The sequence below is a fragment of the Bos grunniens genome, chromosome 17, assembly GCF_055505025.1.
Source record: "Bos grunniens cultivar Pamir isolate PY7600 chromosome 17, Bosgru_T2T1.0, whole genome shotgun sequence".
Lineage (NCBI taxonomy): Eukaryota > Metazoa > Chordata > Mammalia > Artiodactyla > Bovidae > Bos > Bos grunniens.
The window spans coordinates 35,832,748-35,845,964 of NC_141181.1; the positions used below are offsets into that span (position 1 = coordinate 35,832,748).

The 13,217-nt window shown below is 39.9% G+C and overlaps 1 protein-coding gene across 15 annotated transcripts in view; it reads right to left on the bottom strand.

Annotated features, from left to right (window-relative positions):
• Positions 1-2,969, bottom strand: part of BLTP1 (bridge-like lipid transfer protein family member 1) — a 195,190-nt gene extending 192,221 nt beyond the window's left edge. For all 15 annotated transcript variants that reach the window (XM_086346902.1, XM_086346895.1, XM_086346910.1 and 12 more), the window contains exons 1-2: positions 2,769-2,969; positions 1,263-1,349 (exon numbers count right to left, since the gene is read on the bottom strand). The gene's annotated coding sequence lies outside the window, so the exon portion shown is untranslated. The remainder of the gene's footprint in view (positions 1-1,262; positions 1,350-2,768) is intronic.
• Between the last annotated feature and the right edge of the window lie 10,248 nt (positions 2,970-13,217).

A 13,217-nucleotide genomic window follows, 5' to 3' on the forward strand; every position in this document is an offset into this window, starting at 1 on the left:
AGTTCCCTGAAGATTTCTCAAATTAAAGAGTTAATTTTCTTAATCTCCCTTAAACTTTTGGGATTCTAACACTATAGTTTTTAATTTATTTTTGAGGTAACATCGGTTTATAATATTAAGTTTCATTATATTTTTACTTCTGCATAAACTACAATGTGTTCACCACCAAAAATTTAGTTTCTATTCATTAGTATACGGTTATCTTCTTTTCCTATTTCACCTTGTTTTTTATATTCTACATATGAGTGAAATCATGCATTATTTGCATTTCATCTTATTTCAGTTAGCATAAAATCCTCAAAAGCTATCCATGTTGTAACAAATGGCAAAGTTACATCCTTTTTTACTGCTGAGTATATATCACAGCATTATTTACAATAGCCAAGATATGGAAACAACCCAGCCCCATCAAAAGAAGAATGGATAAAGAAGATATGGTCTACAACTATCTCTATCATGGAAAACAGTACACAAAAGTGAAGTCTGTAAGAATTCTGGTTTCCCACTGCACCTTAAAGTAGCACTAATAAGAGTACCTTCCTTTAGTAACTACAATAATATGAAAGATTATAAACACTACTATATGAGTAGTGCTGTTTTCCTAGTTTTTACATAAACCAAAAACATTCCTGCATATAAAACTTTTTTAAAAAGATATGGGTTAACAAAAATATTGCCTTCTAGAAAAAAGTTCACTACTCTAGTACTCTCCAGAGCCATGATGACCACAACTCTTATCAGAAGCTTGAAAAAAATGCCTGACATACGGTACTCAAACAGTAGTTGAGTACTTATTTATGAAATTAAGATTCTCTCAATCATGTTTAACTATGTCTTCTATTATTCTCTGTAGAACTCATGGTGAAAAATATACTTAAGTTCAACTATACACAGTATTCTATGAAGAACAAACCAAAAATCAACTAATTTTCTTCCTTTCATTTTAAAATCCTTTATAACGTGGGCAGATTGATGAGGAAGCAAAAGAGAGAACAGAAAGTTGACACTTAATAGATAATCAAGCAAACACTTCCCTTGGCTTTCTCCTGCCAATACACAAGCTAAGCACATGACTCAACTGTCAGTTGTAGCAATAGTTCAAAACTCAGGTAAAATGATTGACAGGTCCTTATGCACCACTGTCACCCACCCCCATTCTTAGACCAATTTAAGCCAGTTAATTTAAGCAGGTTAAATTATGACTGAAGCAGAAAGTTAGATTTTCTCTATGTGAGCTTTAATTGACAACCCAAAATATTTACCAAGTAGTTGTTTTTTTCCAGAGTCTGTAATGTTGTTTTCCTTTTCTTGATCAGAAGGCCTATCTGAAGTGTTTCATGTTAACACATCTGAAAAGAATATCAATTTTAACCAATTATACAAGATATTCTGGCTTTATCAGAAGTTTCACCATTTCAGATTAAATGATTTTATTACACATGCCCTTGCATGTGTGCACACACAAGGAAACTAATATTAATCCAATGTTATATTTTCTTCAAAAAATATTTCTAAAACTAGAAGATCACACGTTTGCAAACTACAGTCTTCCAAAGATTTCAAACCCACTGTACGGATGGAAAGAGCATGATTTTGGTAATCAGAGGATTCTAGAGGTCAGATGTTACCTTTAAAACATACTCCTGGGTCCTTGCCAGCAAAAATGATGCCTCAATTTCCTTCCTGTTCCCAGCATTTTTTATCAAATGAAAATCACCTTGCAAGTTCTCAAGCTGCTTGGGAATGGTAAACCATACTACTTAAAGGATCTGAACCGGAGTCCAATTACCTGATTTAAATCACAGCTCTGACTTTGGACAAGTTGTTTTTAGGGCTGTGGGATTTAGTTCTCTCATCTATAAAATGAGAGTTAAAAACAGACTTTACATGACAGGGTTGTTATGATTATTAAATGAGATATGAACATAAAGCATGTACCACCAGTACTTTGATAAGATAAATACTCTGGTTAATTCATTTATTTTTATACTTCATATATCTCTCTAATTTAAAATAAACCAGCTTCACTGCTATGCACAGAGCTGAAAGCAGCAACGTGAAACCAGTTGAAACTCAGACGTTTCAACAGTCACGGAAAACAATTATTTCCTTACAGAAGAAATTTACAAGAATTCTCTCCCTTTAACAAGCGTCCCTAATTTGCTTCCGTCAAGACTAAGGCCAAGAAGCAAGAGGGGGACAATTCTGTAGAGGGAAAATCAACTTCCCTTCACCTTCCTTTGGTCAAAAGATGTTTCCGCTGAAATGTACTCTTCCATAGTGTAGACTCAGCAAGCAACAATCACAATACAAGCACACCACACCTGAGGAGTAGAGAGGGTTTCAAAGGCTCCCTTGCCCTTGGTCCACAATCTACCCTGCGTTAAGCACTCTGGGGTCTCCTGCAGCCCCATGCAGCTAACAAGGCTAAAGCCAGAGCTTACAGGTATATATATCGTCCTTCCCACATACCAGCAGGTGGGCGTCGCCCGCCTGTCTTACCACCATTCACCGGGCCAGTTCCTGCATTCGAGGCCCTAATCACCTGACTGTCATGGCCCTTTCAGGCCTTCTCACTGACCTCGGATACCCGGGTTCAAGTCTCTGTGCTGCAGGTAAAGATGGCAAACGAGTAAGAGATGAGTCGACGCTGCAGCAAGCAAGCGCGACGAAGCCACACCTCCCTGATTCCGACCAGGCTGCGGTCCAGAGATGCTGGGAAGAGTGCTGCCCACACAGACCCTGCCCAGCCCGACCCGTTCCCTCACCTGAGCGAGCGCTGGGGCTATCGGAACCGCTCGGGTCTCTCTCCGGGGACGCCGAGGGCCTTGGGCGGCGGCGGCGGCGGCGGCGGCAGCTGCTGCGCCCAGCCAAACACGGTCTGCTGAGCCCTGCCAGGGTCCACACCCTCTCGCCCCGCCACCCGGCCCGCCGCCCGACCTGCGGCCGGTGGCCCCAACCTCTGACACAGAGAGGGGTGGAGGAGGATGGGAGGGGTCCGAGATGGGGGCCGGGCGGCACTGCGGCTGCGTCAACTGGTAACGTCACGCGTCACGGCGCCGGCGCCTCGACGCACGCCACCTGAGCCCCGCCCAGGAATTGGGGCACTCCGCCCCTCTCTCGTTTCTCCGGACTTGGGGCGGAACCTGGACGTTGAGGCGGAGATAAGGGGCGAATGTGAAAAATCATTTTGTTACCCACCGTAAAGGAATGTTAATGAATTGCTCTACTTGAGGCCTTGAGAGAGATGAACACAGGTAGGGACAGATCCTAACAAAAAAGAGAATCAGACCGGTGCTCTGATTTGAAGTGAATCCGCTCAGAATAGAGAGCAGTATTCCTATGACTCTTATCAACATAGGGGAGCTTGACGGTGTGAAATGCTGCCACGGTGAATCGCTCAACTAAGTCTCGTATTGTTACACTAATGAAAAGTGGTTTGATACCAATTTTGAAGAGAAAAGCTCTTCTTAATATTCGAGGGTGAACCAAAGCAAATGACTTCCTGGAGTTACAGGCTTTCTATAGATATTTTGCACACGTCTTAGGTACCAGTTGCAATGGAAAGAGAAAGGTGAGAAACAGTCTTTAACTCTATAAAAGTTTTCTGATTGCTTGGGGCAGATGTAGAATACGTACATAAGATAACTAGAAATGCAAACGATAATATACTAATGCTGCTGCTGCTGCTGCTAAGTCGCTTCAGTCATGCCCGAATCTGTGCGACCCCATAGACGGCAGCCCACCAGGCTCCGCCGTCCCTGGGTTTCTCCAGTCAAGAACACTGGAGTGGGTTGCCGTTTCCTTCTCCAATGCGTGAAAGTGAAAGTGAAGTCGCTCAGTCGTGTCCGACTCTTCGGGACCCCATGGACTGCAGCCTACCAGGCTCCTCCGTCCATGAGATTTTCTAGGCAAGAGTACTGGAGTGGCACTAGCAATAGCTAATACAGTGTCAAGCTTGAGCGAGGCACTGTTCTAAGCACTTTATATTTACTGACATTTAATCTTCCCCAAACCCTGTGAGATAAATATTACTATTATCTCCACTTACTTCCCTTTCACAAATTAAAAACTAAGGTACAGAAAGAGGTTAAATAACTTGCCAAACTGTAGAGCTAGGGTTCCTAAGCAGTATGACTCCAAAGTGTATGGTCTTAAGCATTATTGTATTGTTGTTCAGTTGCTCAGTCGTGTCTGACTCTTTGCGACCCCATGAACTGCAGAATGCTAGGCCTCTGTGTCCTTCAGCATGTCCCAGAGCTTGCTCAAACTCATGTCCATTGAGTTTGTGATGCCATCCAACCATCTCGTCCTCTATGGTCCCCTTCTCCTCCTGCCTCAGTCTTTCCCAGCATCAGGGTCTGCCTCTTAAATTCTAAATATCTAAACCTCCCGTTGTGATTTCCTTGAGCTGAAGTGCCACTCCCCTAACATTTTTATGTGGGAGCTCCCTTTTTACCTCAGAACAGCTATGAAGCCAAATTTAAAATAAAGCCAGAAAAAGGTAATCACATGAAGTATTGTACTCACCATTATTGCCTATAAGGAAATGGAGGCCCAAGCAAGAGTGGTTTATGAAGGGACTGGATGAAAGCCAAGAAGAAAAAAGTATACATTATCTTAGTTACTTCCACCTGCCACCAAGACACACCTACCTCCCTTATTCGAATGAACTCTAGAGCTTATTTCTGCATTTCTACAAACAAATTAATTTCAATAGTCTCTTTGAAAGTCTGGAAGAATCTTCCAGTCATTCTTAATCCTTATTCCCTAGTAAGACTCCAAGGATTCAAGTTTGCTACAGTCAACTTTTCCAGAGGGAAATTGTCCCAGCACAAGTTCTCTGGACAAGGAATACTAAGATGTGGTTCATGTTCCTCAAATTAAAAACTAAACTGAAACTAAATTGCCCTGGAGCTACGCAAGGAGTTAATAGCAAAGAAGGAAGATGGAGGTGAAATTCACTATATTCATCTAATCACTGAGTGGAGAACTGGAATCTAAAAGTTTCCGACTCTACTTCCTTTCATCCGTAAGACCAAGAGCCACCTTGTAACTGCAGATATGCATTAGATAGCATCATAAAAATGAATTATTTATTTTAAAAGCCTCTCTATTAAGGTTTTTAATGTTGTGAAGATCATTAAGCTATCTGACCATTTCATTCACTAATTTTCAGGAAAAAGCTTACTTATTCCCTTCACTTATCTGCCATCTACTTTCATTTTTTCACCAGCATCCCACTAAACTAAGAATACAAAGGCAACTATCTCCATCCAGAGACAATAAGAATTGCTCTCATGATGGAAGCCCTCTCTCTAATGATTTTTGGTGTCTTTTTTTTAACTTTTTACTTTTAAATCATTATAGATACACAGAAGTTGCAAAGGTAATACACAGTGATTTTGTGTACACTTCACCCAGTTTCTCCCAATGATTATATAATTATACATAATTACAATACAACATGAAAACCAGGTATTTGACATTGGTGTAATGTGCATATATAGCTTTATATCATTTTATCACATGTAAAGTCGTGTAACCATCTCTGCAAACAAGAAAAGAGCTATTCTATCACCATAAATATATCCCCTCAGGCTATAGTCACACTTACTCTCCCTGTACTATTACTAGCCTCTGGCAATCACTAATCTGTCTTCAATCTCTATAAATGTAATTATTTCAAGAATATTATTTTAATGAAACCATATAAGTGACCTTTAGAGACTGGCTTTTTTCACCAGCACAATGCCCTTGAGATCTATCCAAGTTGTTGCATATATTGACAGTTTATTCTTTTTATTGCTGAGTGTTCCAATCTGTTTAACCATTCGCCTACTGAGGAACATTTTGGTTGTTTCCCGTGTGGGTCACTTTCACTTCACTTCACTTCATGTGGGTTTAATACAAATAAAGCTACTGTAAATAACTATTTTCTTTAGCTTCATCTCTTTTGGCCCACTGCAGAGGACTATTTTTTTTTAAGTTGAGACCAAGGTGAAATTTACCTTTTTCAACTTTGTCTCCTCCCTTTGTTACTCTCATTTGCCACTCACTGGCTCACATATAGAAGCCATTCTGATGTCTGATTAAATCAGTTCTTCTTCAAGGACTATAGATAATATTCTAAGCCATGTCCTTTGAGCTGTTTTACAGACACTGAAACCCCCATGAGGTGGAATAAGTTAATTGTATACTGCCCACAAGCACATAGACCCCAGACCAGCTGCAACCAGAAGGTTGATGATGCTGACTCACCATTACTTCACCACCAATCATGCAAAAGAATGTCCGTGAGCTGATCACACACCCTGCAACCCACTCCCTCACTCTGATTTTAAAAACCTTTCCCTGGAAGCCATCAGGGTGTTTGGGCCTTTTGAGCACTAGCTGCCAGGACTCCTTGCTTGGCACCTGCAATAAATGTTGCGCTTTCCTCCACAACCATCCAGTGTCAGGAGATGGGCATTACTGCACTGGGGCAAGCTGACTCATTTGGTTCAGCAACACAACTACTGTATAGATAATTTTAAAACAATAATGCTACAGCAGCATATTGTCTGTATTTTAATGCATAAAGGAATTTAATGGCATCAATATGTTAGTTGTTGTGAATGTTTACTTCAGATTTTTATTTCACTATCTTTTAATAATTTCTTAAAATCACAATTTCTCCATGTACAAACTTGAATGTTCCAAAGTTGTTATACACTTTTTATAACACCATACCAAGTCTGAAGTTAATTCTCATAACAAAAAGAAGAAAAAGGTAACATCAGTAAGTCTATAAAAACATACACACAAAAAAATAATAGTTTCCTATATTATTTCCCAATGTATATACCAACTTAAATTATTTCTTTCATTTCACTTACCCAAGCCAATGAAGGTCACAATTCAAGCTTCTGTGTCCTAGGAGCCACCAATGCTAACAAACTGATGACGTTTAAGTTGAAAATATGTTAGGAAAACCAGAATTACATACTTTAAAGCTGATGAAAAAGTGAAAGTAGATGAACATGTGTTTTAAAAGAGGAAGTTTGTACATCTTTTGATACGCTAAAAAAATCCAGCTTTCTGATGAGGATTTGAACTGTAATGACATATAATATCCTACAAATCAACAAGAAAACCAACAACCTAATGAGCAAAATATATGAACATATAGTTCACATAAAAAGAAATACAACTGGATGTAAAACATTAAAAAAGATGGTCATAATTCTCATAAAAGTATAAAGGCCAATTAAAGCTCAAGTTGCACCATTTCTTTTCTCTTCAACTGACAAAGCTCAAAACATTTTTGATAACTCAATATTAGAAAGAGTTTGAAGAAATAGACACTCTCTTACCTTGCTGGTGGGCATGAACTGGTTTAGCCTTAATGGAGGGCAATCTTTTTAAAACTTTAAGTGCTTGTATCTTTTGACCCAGCAATTCCATTCCTAGAAACAAATCATATGGAAATATTCACACATGACCAAAGTATACAAGCTACCACTGCTACTTTGTATAGATAAAAGACTGTTAGGTTTTACTTTTATTTTTTATTAGCATTTAGTGGCCTTTTGTTCCTCAGTGCCCAGAAGGACCTTTCCTGAGTGTCATTTCCCATGTCAGAAGGAAATTTCACAGTTCAGAAACCAATTGTGGTCACACTTGTGTAACAGAAGGGGTAGAAGGAGGATGTCTCAGGCATTTCCTACCTAAAATCTGTATCTTAGTATAGTGCATCCAGCAAGAACACACTCAAAATTGAAGGAATTAAACAAGCTCTTTGGGAAAACATAGTGCAGGAACAAACATGAAGTAATTAAACAATGCTGTTATCTCAAAAGAAACTGTTTGGAACCAAATGCTTTATCAGTAATACAGCTTGTAGGTTGCAAATTCAGACTATGAATTTAGAAAAGAATCCAGAGTCAGTTCATAGTCTAGATTTAAAAAAAAGTGTTAGTCACTCAGTCATGTCTGACTCCTTGCAACTCCATCTATTGCAGCCCACCAGGCTCTTCTGTCCATAGGATTCTCCAGGCAAGAATACCGGAGTGGGTAGCCATTCCCTTCTCCAGGGGATCTTCCAGACCCAGGAATCTGGGTCTCCTGCATTGCAGGCAGATTCTTTACCATCTGAGCCACCAGGGAAGTCCACAGATGAAAAAGAGACTTCTGTGAATTCTAAACCTTCTGACAGGCCTGATCCGGATATCTTAGAAAAGCTGGCTTACCAGTTGTGGTTTGCTTCAGTTGCAGGAAATTTTGACCTTTGAGTCCCCAGATAATGTGCAGGTCCAGTCTGGACTTAGTGCTTTCTTTCGATGAATCATTGGAATCCAGGAGTCTGTTCCCTGAGCTCATCAGCACATGGGTTTGTTAACAGTACCTGATAGGGCCCTCTCTAGTGAGACAGAAAAGGATCCTTCTGGAGGTATCTTTTCCAATAGACAAAAATCTCTAGTTGTGATGCTTAAGGTCTTCATCTTCCAAGAGCACACTGTGAAAAGGTGGCTCCATTGGAGCAAGATTATTTTTAATAGAAGAAGTTAGGCCTTTACAATGTTGAAATACATCTCCTTTTATCAGCTGTGGATGAGAGAGGCAAAGGTCAAGTGCATTGGGCGTCCAGGGACTATCTCCAAGGATTAGAGTTTACGAGTTCTGAAAGGGGTAGACCTGAGATGTAGAAAGACTAATAGCAGTGCTTTGGGCCAGGGTATTTGGAGGGTCTCTACAAATTTTGCCAATTGTGTCTTAATAATGCCATTTGTATGTTAGACTAACTCTTGGGATTGGGTATGGTAAACACAGTGAAAGTGTTATAAAACCAGCCAAACAACAAAGACTTCTCAAAAGTATCTAGAAAGTAAAACGAATTCCTCAAACACTGTGAAGTTTGGAAGGAAGGTGTTCCCCTGGTAGGAATAATCTTTTCTGACAAAATTTTAACCGTGGAAGAAGCAGTGACTTGCCTACAAGGGAAAGCTCCAGCCCAGTGTGAAAATATACAAACAACAACTAAAAAATATTTAGGTCTATGAGACTAGACAGATGTATGAAATCCATTTGCCAAACCTCAAATGGTCCATTGTGCAGTTTTAAATGTCAGGGAGTAGTATGAACATGCTTCCCTCGGTTAGTTTGGAAAGGTAGGACAAGTGAGGTAGGTACTTTTTGTGGCCCTATTAGAATCTTCTCACTGATATTGGTTCATGAATGCTAACACTCTGTCAGTGGACCAGTGGTTCAATGCATGTACAGTGGTAAAGAGTAAAAACCTTAGAATTTCTATAGGACCACTTGTTATTTGGCCTAAATCAGAGTTCTCTCTTTTTATCACACCAATAGTTACTAGATCAATACAATGTGACATTAGTGAAAGACTAGACACACAGAACTCTTTTGGTGTTGGAGAAGACTCTTGAGAGTCCCTTGGACTGCAAGGAGATCCAACCAGTCCATTCTGAAGGAGATCAGCCCTGGGATTTCTTTGGAAGGAATGATGCTAAGGCTGAAACACCAGTACTTTGGCCACCTCATGTGAAGAGTTGACTCATTGGAAAAGACTCTGATGCTGGGAGGGATTCGGGGCAAGAGGAGAAGGGGACGACAGAGGATGAGATGGCTGGATGGCATCACTGACTCAATGGACGTGAGTCTGAGTGAACTCCAGGAGTTGGTGATGGACAGGGAGGCCTGGCGTGCTGCGATTCATGGGGTTGCAAAGAGTCGGACACGACTGAGCGACTAAACTGAACTGAACTGAGACACATAGATCAATAGAACATAAAAGAGAGCCTCAAAGTAGGCCCACACAAATATAGCCAACTGATCTTTGACAAAGGAGCAAAAGCAATTAAATGGAGAATGCACATTTATATAGATATAAACCTATAAAATGTTAGAAGAAAACACAGATAAATCTTCATAACCTTGAGTTAGGCCTTGGCTTCTTAGATATGATACCAAAAGCACAAGAAACAAAAGAAAATATAAATTGGAGTGCATCAAAGTTAAAAACTTTTGTTCTACAAATGGTATTATCAATAAGTGAAAAGACAACCCACAGAATAGGATAAGAATTTTGTCATATCTGATAAGGAATTTATATCCAAAATACATAAAGAACTACTATGACTCAACAAAAAATATATAAATTACCCAGTTTTTAAATGGGCAAACTATTTGACTATCTGTTCCTCAAAAAAGATATACAAATGGCTAATAAGCACATAAGATGCTCAATGTCATTACTCATTAAGAAAATGCAAATCAAAACCACAATGAGATGCCTTTTCACACTAACTAGGATGGCCATAATCAAGACAACAGATGTGTGGAATGGGATGTGTTGAGAAATTGGAGCCCTCATATTTTGCTGATGGGAATGCAAAATGACATGTCCACAATCTTTGTAATCCCATGGACTATAACCCACCAGGTTCCTCTGTCCATGGGATTTCCAGGCAACAATACTGGAGTGGGATGCCATTTCCTCTTCCAGAGGACCTTCCCAACCCAGGAATTGAACCCAGGTCTTTTATGCCTCCTGCATTGGGAGGTGGATTCTAAAATTGAAAACATATATTCACATAAAAATGTATACATGGATGTTCATGGCAGCATCATTTATGAAACCCAAAAGGGGAAACACAAATATTATTAACTGACGGGTGGATAAACCAAATGTGCTACCTCAATAAAATGAAATATTATTCAGCAATAAAAAATGAGGTGCTGATACTTGCTCCAACATGATTAAACTTGAAAACATTATGATAAATGTCAGTCACAAAAGACCATATATTGCAAAATTCCATTTATATGAAATATCCAGATTAGGCAAATTCATAGATATACAAAGTAGATTTATGGTTGCTTAGGCTGGAGGAGGGGGGGATGGGGATTCACTGCTGATATTATAGGGTTCCTTTTGAGGGGCACAAGTGTGTTTTAAAATGAGACTGTGATGATGATTGCATAACCCTAAGATTACATGAAAAAAAAAAAGAAAACACGGAATCATATATTTTGTATGGAAAAATGGTATAGATTTTATCTTAATAAAACAGTTTAAAAATAGATTTAAAAAACTGACTGGTTTCTCCTTGTCTGAGCAGAGTTCTAGCTATAGCAGACTTGCTCCTTCACCCTCCTGTGTCTCAAGACCCAGCAAATAGCTCTCAGGATGGAAGCAGCCCCAGGTTCCTGCTCATTCAAAAGGGTTTGTCCCTCTCTGAATTTAGGTCCCTCATACTTCTTTGTGTCTTTAAGTTAAAATATGATTTTTTAGTTTATTTGATGTGCTTTCATTTTTAGGGTGACCTCCAGGGATGTACATTTGGACTGGAATCAAGATTGCCGGGAGAAATATCAATAACCTCAGATATGCAGATGACACCACCCTTATGGCAGAAAGTGAAGAGGAACTCAAAAGCCTCTTGATGAAGGTGAAAGTGGAGAGTGAAAAAGTTGGCTTAAAGCTCAACATTCAGAAAACGAAGATCATGGCATCCGGTCCCATCACTTCATGGGAAATAGATGGGGAAACAATGGAAACAGTATCAGACTTTATTTTTGGGGGCTCCAAAATCACTGCAGATGGTGACTGTAGCCATGAAATTAAAAGACGCTTGCTCCTTGGAAGGAAAGTTATGACCAACCTAGATAGCATATTCAAAAGCAGAGACATTACTTTGCCAACAAAGGTTCGTCTACTCAAGGCTATGGTTTTTCCTGTGGTCATGTATGGATGTGAGAGTTGGACTGTGAAGAAGGCTGAGTGCCGAAGAATTGATGGTTTTGAACTGTGGTGTTGGAGAAGACTCTTGAGAGTCCCTTGGACTACAAGGAGATCCAACCAGTGCCTTCTGAAGGAGATCAGCCCTGGGATTTCTTTGGAAGGAATGATGCTAAAGCTGAAACTCCAGTACCTTGGCTACCTCATGCAAAGAGTTGACTCATTGGAAAAGACTCTGATGCTGGGAGGGATTGGGGGCAGGAGGAGAAGGGGACGAAAGAGGATGAGATAGCTGGATGGCATCGCTGACTCGATGGACGTGAGTCTGAGTGAACTCCAGGAGTTGGTGATGGACAGCGAGGCCTGGCGTGCTGCATTTCATGGGGTCGCAAAGAGTCGGACACAACTGAGCAACTGAACTGAACTGAACTGAACTGAACCGAAAGTCAAGAAAATGCATTGGAACACCCAGGAAGGAAGTAATGCATGAGATTAAAGATTAGCTCCAGATTGAACTGTAACAATCTCTAGCATTGACCACGGGATACAAAAAGAAAAGCCAGACAAAATGGGACCAAGTGGCCAATAAGGTGGGAAGGAAACCACAAAAGGCAGTATGGCCAGGAAGCCAAGAGAGGTTAATATTTCACAATGGAGATATGTTCCATAGACTAAAAATGCAATTGCAACTGAAAGATGAACTTTTTCATAAGTAACAAAAGGAGGTAGGCAAAATATGACTACAATTTATGGGTGGAAATTGTTTGTAAGATAGACATTTTACAGAGAACTTAGGGGAGCTTATCTAGACAGAAAACCTATAGAGCTGATTTTATTTTTTATGAATTAATAAATATGCAAAATAAAATTCTAAATTTCCTAAATTTGACTTAAGTTTTCTAGTGTTTCTCCTTAGTAGAATTAAAGTTCTGAGTAACAGCAAAGATAAATAACCTGCCTCTTGAGAAACCTATATGCAGGTCAGGAAGCAACAGTTAGAACTGGACATGGAACAGCAGACTGGTTCCAAATAGGAAAAGGAGTATATCAAGGCTGTATATTGTCACCCTGCTTATTTAACTTATATGCAGAGTACATCATGAGAAACACTGGGCTGGAAGAAGCACAAGCTAGAATCAAGATTGCTGGGAGAAAATAACCTCAGATATGCAGATGACACCACCCTTATGGCAGAAAGTAAAGAAGTAAAGCGCCTCCTGATGAAAGTGAAAGAGGAGAGTGAAAAAGTTTGGCTTAAAGCTCAGCATTCAGAAAACAAATATCATGGCATCTGGTCCCATCACTTCATGGCAAATAGATGGGGAAACAGTAGAAACAGTGACACACTTTATTTTGGGGGCTCCAAAATCGCTGCAGGTGGTAACTTCAGCCATGAAATTAAAAGATGCTTACTCGTTGGAAGGAAAGTTATGACCAACCTAGACAGCATATTAAAAAGCAGAGACATTACTTTGTC